Genomic DNA, 7,669 nt, shown 5'->3' on the forward strand with positions numbered 1-7,669 from the left:
GGCCAGTGGTATCGTATTCTCTTCCCTTGTTATTTTCCCTTATCATTGTTGTAGTTGGCAGTAGCAGTGGTGATTTGTGTTGTACATTGGTTGCTGGACTGTTCTTGTCTCAACCCGTAGGAGTTGCACTCTTTCAATCCTCCTCCCCGTTCCTCCGGGAATGGGGAAGGGGAGAGCCCCAGGGGAGGGGGGCCCTCGATTGCTCTCAGCCCAGCAACACTCACTGGGAGTGAGTGAACAAGCTGTCTGGCTAGGGTTTAAACCACGAGAGTTCTTTTTGGCACCCAACGTGGGGCATGAGGGGTTGAGATAATGATAGATCTGACTGGATTAATAGTCACTCGTCACAATGCTGATTTATCGGCTCTCAAGGTTGTTCCTCTTGATCTCACAGTTTCAGTATATCGTATCTTACTTCCATCTGGTATTTGCTGTATTAGTGTTTTTCAAGTGTGGGGCTTGGGCTAAGGTTTTTGTCCCATTGTACTTTATGGTAATGACTTGTAATACAATAGAATCATTGATCATGAAACTGATCTGGCTTATGTTCCCAGTGTGGTCACCACCTTTATACTTTGGGAGATATGTAATAGAAGTGCTTAGCAATTACACATCTTTTTCTCCTTCTCAGGTGCTCAACCTGTGAAGGAGACATCCTTTTACCCTCCTAGTCGTCCCCCCAGACCATTTACATTTGAGAGTTTTGAATTTTTTGAATGGCCTTTTAATGCTGTTGAGACTTGTTTGCTGATGGTGATGGGAATCACCATGCTAACACGCATACAGAGTGTGTTTTGCCCACTGCTGATTTCAAGAGTTAAGCAGAGTCAGGTTTGGGTCTTGTCTGGGGTCAAATGACGATGTAGGAGGACCGAGAGATTTTCCGTGAGGCTGGACAGCCATGAGTGGCAGGGTGTGTGGGATAGTATGGGCAAGTATCTAGGTCAGTGGGCCCCTCCAGTACTTTGGAATTTCACTACCGAACAACTGCAAAATCCAGAAGAATTAGTAAAACACTTAAATGAGGTGTGTGGTCATTCTGGCCATACCAGAGATGGACAAATCACGGCAACGTGCTGGGGCTTGGCCTATGCTTACAGGGCCTTGTTCAACACTATCCAGCACCTTCAAAAGGAAAAGAATGTCAGCGGATCTGAGGGCAAAGCAACAGTCAGTGCAGCTACTCCAGCTCCAGGCACAGCAGCTTCACCACCCCCAGTGACAAGTACAGTCGCTACTCAAACTTTGGCTGCAATGAACAGCATGGCAGCCCCAGTGGCGTAATGGATAAGGCACTGGCCTCCTAAGCCAGGGATTGTGGGTTCGAGTCCCATCTGGGGTGGTCGCAGCAATGCTGCACTGTGGAAAGATATTGCTGCCTGGGTGCAGAACCTGGTGAAGGTACGTGATGTAGATGCCCATGTACCCAAGAGTCGGGCCACTGAGGAACACCAGAACAACCAACAAGTGGATAAAGCGGCTAAAATTGAAGTGACTTAGATTGGCAACATAAAGATGAACTGTTTTTGGCCCAGTGGGCCCATGACACTTCAGGCCATCAGGGCAGAGATGCAACGTATAGATGGGCTCGTTATTGAGAGGTGGACTTAACAATGGACACTATTGCCCAGGTTATTCATGAGTGTGAAACGTGCTGCAATTAAACAAGCCAAGCGGTTAAAGCCTCTTTGGTATGGAGGACGATGGTTGAAGTATAAATATGGGGAGGCCTGGCAGACTGACTATATCAACTGCCGACATCCCGCCAAGTCAAGCACCATGTGCTTACCATGGTGGAAGCAACCACCGGGTGGCTGGAAACATAGCTGTGCCCCATGCCACTGCCCGGAACACTATCCTGGGCCTCGAGAAACAGATTTTGTGGCAACACGGCACCCCAGAGAGAACTGAGTCAGACAACGGGATTCATTTCCGGAATAACCTTATAGATGTTTGGGCCAAAGAGCATGGCATTGAGTGGGTATATCACATCCCCTACCATGCACCAGCCTCTGGGAAAATCGAACGGTACAATGGGCTGTTAAAAACTACACTGAGAGCAATGGGTGGGGGAACTTTCAAGCATTGGGATACACACTTACCAAAGGCCACCTGGTTGGTCAACACCAGAGGATCTGCCAACAGGGCCAGCCCAGCCCAGTCGGAACTTTTACATATTGTAGAGGGGGACAAAGTTCCCGTGGTGCATATGAAGAATTTGCTGGGGAAGACAGTCTGGGTTATTCCTGCTTCAGGTAAAGGCAAACCCACTCGTGGGATTGCTTTTGCTCAGGGACCTGGATATACTTGGTGGGTAATACGGGAAGATGGGGAAGTCCGATGTATACCTCAAGGGGATTTGATTTTAGGGGAAAACAGCCAGTGAACTCAATTGTATGCTGTTGCCTGCTGTGTAATACTTTTACAGCTCATCAACTAGATGTCTCCAGGTCACCAGCAACTGCCCCTGACTTCCCTCCAGCCATCATCCCAACAGAGAATGAACTTTGATAGAACTGGATGAGTTCCGCAGTAAAGGAACGACCAGCATCAGCAGGCAACGATCCAATACTGCACACAGCCTTTCCTGCCCTGAAAGATTGTTACAAGAGATGGAACCTGACATCATGAACCGAATGGACTCGGCAGCATTATAGGGATTGGTCCATGCACTAAGAAAATGATCTTTTTCTCTTGGTCTGTGTGTATATGGAAGTATATATGTGGGAGAGCGATGGTGTACTGAAAATGTGGGATTTGAGCATGACATGAATGGTATGGAATAAGGGGTGGATAATGTCCTGGGTTCAGCAGTAGCAGTCATGTTTCTCCTTCATGGTAGCTGGTGCAGTGCTGTGTTTTGACTTCCAGCCTGGGAACAGTGCTGGTGATACCGATGTTTTCAGTTGTTGCCAAGTGATGTTTACCCTGACCAAGGACTTTGTGAGGCTTATGCTCTGCCAGGGAGGAGGGGAAGCCGTGAGGAAGCAGAGACGGGGCACCTGACCCAGGCTAGCCGGGGAGGTATTCCATACCACAGCACGTCATGCCCGGGGTGAGGGGTAACTGGGAGTTACCCGGAAGGACAAGGGCTTCTGGGTGGGGCTCGTTTCTTGGCCAGTGGTATCGTATTCTCTTCCCTTGTTATTTTCCCTTATCATTGTTGTAGTTGGTAGTAGCGGTGGTGATTTGTGTTGTACATTGGTTGCTGGACTGTTCTTGTCTCAACCCGTAGGAGTTGCACTCTTTCGATCCTCATCCCTGTTCCTCCGGGAATGGGGAAGGGAAGAGCCCCAGGGGAGGGGGGCCCTCGATTGCTCTCAGTCTGGCACCACTCGCTGGGAGTGAGTGAACAAGCTGTCTGGCTAGGGTTTAAACCACGACAATGACCTACATCTGCAGTCCCTTATTTTGAGTAAGAGTCAGGACAGAAGAGTAGGTATTTCAAGCTTTTCTTCCCTGAAGACTTCATGCATTTGTGAGATATACTATAGCTTTTCCCAGCTTAGTAAGAGAAATTTTGAAAGCTGAATTAAATGCTACCCCTACCAACCAGAATAACTAAAAAGATAAATGCTACGTATTTCTGAAGTGTCACAAAAGATGCATTCCTACATGTAAAATACAGTCCTAAAATAGTTCATATTTTTTCTTCACAAACATAGCATTTAAAGAAAGCAGGAAAACACAGTTCTCAGCACTGTGAGGATGCATCTTCTGCACCAGCCCCCTACCTCAAGTCCAGAAAGTTCCAGATTGTTTTATTTTAGGACCCCTGTTGATACTACACACATGCCTTGAAACAATAGTTAGGTGTGCAAGAGGATGTCCTTCCTGACGAAGTTAGTAACATGTAACTTCTATATCAACATTCATTACAAGTGGGTCCTCATGCCCACATCCCCCCATTAATTTTGGGCTCTACAGTGCATTCAAGAAACCAAAATGAAAATCTTGTTCAGAATGCTTTTCAGTAACAGCAGCAGAATACAAAGTCTGCAAAACAGATCTTTAAACAAGCACTTCTCAACACAGAAGAGGTTTGCCCACATCCATCATTTTAGTCTTCAAGCAACTACTACTTGATTTGTAAATACTTTTGTGCATGTGTATGACTGATAAGAATCCCCACCTAAGCAGCTTCCTTGTCTTCCAACCTGTCAATGGAATAGCTGTTTGTTAGACACATAAGGGAATTAATCAGGCTGAAAAACAGTCCAAGAGGAAGATCTTTCCAGCTGGATCAGTTAGCTCCGTGATCTATTTTGCCACACACCAGCTGGTAAGGAATAGCAGGTACGAGAAATTGCTTAAGCAAGGTAGACAATGAACATGAAACTATGGTGTGATGTTATAGAAATATAAATCCTTATGATTGCTCTGAAAACTCAAGGACTTTATCAACCAAGTATCTTTCACTAACAACACTACAGCCACTGTTAAGAACAATATATGCAAGTTCTGTATTTTTATGCAAATACACCTTGTAATGGAGCAACAAATGCCTCTCTAAATATAGCTCATCTTTTCACAAGGACAGCCAGAAAGAGCCTTTATCAAATTGAAAGGTTTAAATGGAGATGGAATTTCACAAGAGGATTCTTGAGAGATTTGAAAACTACATGTTTAGATTATCAAACCACAGTAAAAAGTGTTTTGTAGAATCCATGTCCAAACTGCGTGAATGTCACAGCAGGCAAACAGCATAAGTAGTCTCAACTGGATTTTTAAAGTGCTTTCAAAAGCCAAGAGATCTTTCAGCAACATAAACAGAAGCCTGTTTCTGCACGTTTTGAGTTAAGGACTAAGGTTTTTTTTAAAGGAAACACTCACCCCAATAAAATACATTTTTATTAATAAAAAATAGGATCGAAACTATATTAGTCCAATTTCTAAAGGGATACAGCAATGAACAAAAATACCTAGTAAAACTGTATACACACAGAGCACTTTCTCCCCTCCAATGGGGGTGAGTGGGAAATTAAGTTTAAGAAACAGTACACTATGTAGACCATCAAGGACATTTTTATTTGTCCAGAACACTGGATCAATCCTCAGAAATAAAGAGCTGAGCACATACTTTCCATGCATCTTTTAAACAATAAGCACTCAAACAATTTAGTTGTGAAGGATGAAAGAAACCAGAAACCACATCTACAGTGAAGAAATAACCAGGTAGCATTATAATCTCAAATACTATCCCATTAGCTCATGGTTTAAAAAAAATAAACAAAACATGAAATAAACTCATTAATTCATTTCAAGTAAGTAGCAGCCAGAAAATAAATTGTTGTCAAAATCTTTAAACACTTGTTTATTCCCTAACGTTTGCATAACAATTCATCAATATAACAAGTTTACCTAAAGCCTTTGCAAAGAGGGTTACATCTGTGCCCCTAAAAGCCAGAGGCCTTGGTCCCTAAAGATCCCCGAAGGATTAAAAGCTAAAAGCACAAAACACATATACAAAAGGCACCTCTGCTTCTGTCTAGAACAAGCAGTCCAAACCTTCAGGACTCAAAACTGTATTAGATCATTTTACTGTTTCTGACCCAGAAGCCTCCATGAAGTATACGGTAACCCACAAGATTACTTTGAATGCTTATACAAGCCAACGGTCCAAAAAGGTTGGGAACTTCTGCACTGGAGGACAGGAAGATACATTAAAATTCCTTTTCCAGACTGATGACAAAACAACTTCACACACCCTCCGCAACTGTGGGTTAGTCCTGTTCAGCATATGTTTCTCTCTCCCTTCTCTGAATATACTTCTGGCCAGCTGGCCCTTCAAACTCAATACCCATCAGGCAGTTGCAATTTGTCTGGTCCTGTACTGGCATCACCCACTCTGCAGAACTCCATACCTGCATCCTACTACCAAGCTAGTCTATGTTACGCATCTTTGAACCAAGTAGGGAAGAAAGACAAGATGGCTACCCCCACAGACTGAGATGAAAGCAGGGGACTATTTGATATTCAACATATTTTTGTTAACTATTATTTGAAGAATTAAGAGTTTTCCTTCATTATATACAAGCAATGTTCACGTAAGTCAGTGAGCTCACTCTGACAGTATCTTTAACTAGGTTAGGCTCAGTTTCTTTTTATGTTACAGTTTAAACCATTTTCAAGTTACCTAATATTCTGATATATCTGCAAATACATTGAGGTTTCATACTATTTTGGCCGAAGTGAGAACAGGTGAGACAACCACTGGTTAAGTCTCCACACCTGTAAGTAAAACCCAGTTGCAGCCAGTAAGCTTGCTCAATTCCACATGCACATGCCCTACGGCAAGTAATACCTTCCTTCCCCTAACAAGCCTAACACCCTTCGTGTTTATATTATCAGACAGGCCAAAGCGTGTAGGATTTTTTTATTGTCTGAAAGGCTTCAGCTCACCTGTTCTGAACAACATCAATATTCCAACATGCTATACACTCTAAACCATTACTGTAGCTGGGGGGATAGTGAGTGGGAACAAATCAAGTGGGATTTACATTTGGAGGTTATTATTAGTGGCACTCAGGTCAAACTCAGGAACCACTACAGATAAAACGGCAAAACTGTTTGTGGGAGCAAAACTGAATATAGGAACACAGAGAAACCAGAGAAAAAGAAATTCTCTGCAAAGAAACAGCTCACTCCTTTCCCCCCAAAATGTAAGAATTAAAAGGCAAACAAATGAAAGACACTGCTGCACTCCCCCCTGCCAAGCACCTATTATCTGGAGCAGTTATATTATTCCAGAGAGGTATTTTTGCCCAGAGGGGCATTTCCAGGAGCAAGGTCATGGAAGTTGGCCGCAGAGGTGGCTCGCTCACTCCCAGAGCAGCATTCCGACCCCTGGCCCGCAGACCCTTCCCTCCTCGGAGGCCGAACGAGAGCCCGGCCTGCCCCGGTACCCCCGCTCCCCGCAGGAGGAGGAGGAGCCCCGCGCCGAGCCTCCTGCCCCTCCTGCCACACCAACAAAGAGGTCCCCGCCATTATCCAGCGAGACACCTCCAGCCCAGCAGACAGGGAAGGTCACCAGACCGGAGAACCCCCCCACCGCCGCCCGCTTCCGGGAAAGTGCACAGGCCGGCCCCAGCTGCCTCCCTACTGCTGCCCCATCGAAAACATAAACAAAACCTACGACACCGGGCCCGGCCCCCGCAGCGCGGCCGCTAGCCCGCGTACCGTACCATGCCACACGGAACGGTGCCATGCTGTACAATAGGACACCGTACACGGCCACTCCCTGGCTCAGCTGCGCTCCCCCCCCCACACTCCCACCGCTTCAGCGGGACCACAGCCCCACAACACTCACCGCCGCCGCCTACCTCGGTCGCTGAGTAATGAGCCGGGGCCGGGCCGCGCACACGCACCGCGCTCCGCCCGCCCGCTGCGGCTGCCCGCCCCCTCCGCTCGCCTTGCCCCGCCCCGGTCCCGGCTCAGGGCTGCCGCTACCGGTGCCCGCTCCTGCTCTCAATCCGGCGCTCGCGCTGCCTTTCACCGCAGCCTTGCCTCGTCCCGCGGCCCCGACCTGGTCCTTGCGGGGGCTGCGCGGCCCCGGCTGCCCGTGAATCCCTGCTTGGCACCAGCTCATCTCTGTCTCTTCCACACCCTTTCCCGCGGAGCAGTTCCTTTCTTGAATGACGCCCCTGAGCCAGACCTCCCTTCCTGCTGG

The 7,669-nt window shown here is 46.7% G+C and overlaps 1 protein-coding gene and 1 non-coding gene across 3 annotated transcripts in view; one reads left to right on the forward strand and one right to left on the reverse strand.

The window, feature by feature from the left end:
* The window catches only part of MAPK8 (mitogen-activated protein kinase 8), a 53,007-nt gene extending 45,598 nt beyond the window's left edge, over positions 1–7,409 (reverse strand). Inside the window, exon 1 of one of the 2 annotated variants that reach the window (XM_061459258.1) lies at positions 7,323–7,409. The gene's annotated coding sequence lies outside the window, so the exon portion shown is untranslated. Of the gene's footprint in view, positions 1–7,309 lie in introns of both variants that reach the window. The other variant, XM_061459259.1, reaches the window with a different exon arrangement.
* On the forward strand, positions 1,270–1,342 carry TRNAR-CCU (transfer RNA arginine (anticodon CCU)). Its single transcript has one exon. It is a non-coding gene; the product is annotated as a tRNA-Arg (tRNA).
* Positions 7,410–7,669: the final 260 nt, after the last annotated feature.

This window comes from Pezoporus flaviventris, unplaced genomic scaffold (assembly GCF_033815535.1).
Source record: "Pezoporus flaviventris isolate CSIRO_AGI_PZ_B2104156 unplaced genomic scaffold, CSIRO_AGI_Pfla_v1 ptg000029l, whole genome shotgun sequence".
Classification (NCBI taxonomy): Eukaryota; Metazoa; Chordata; class Aves; order Psittaciformes; family Psittacidae; genus Pezoporus; species Pezoporus flaviventris.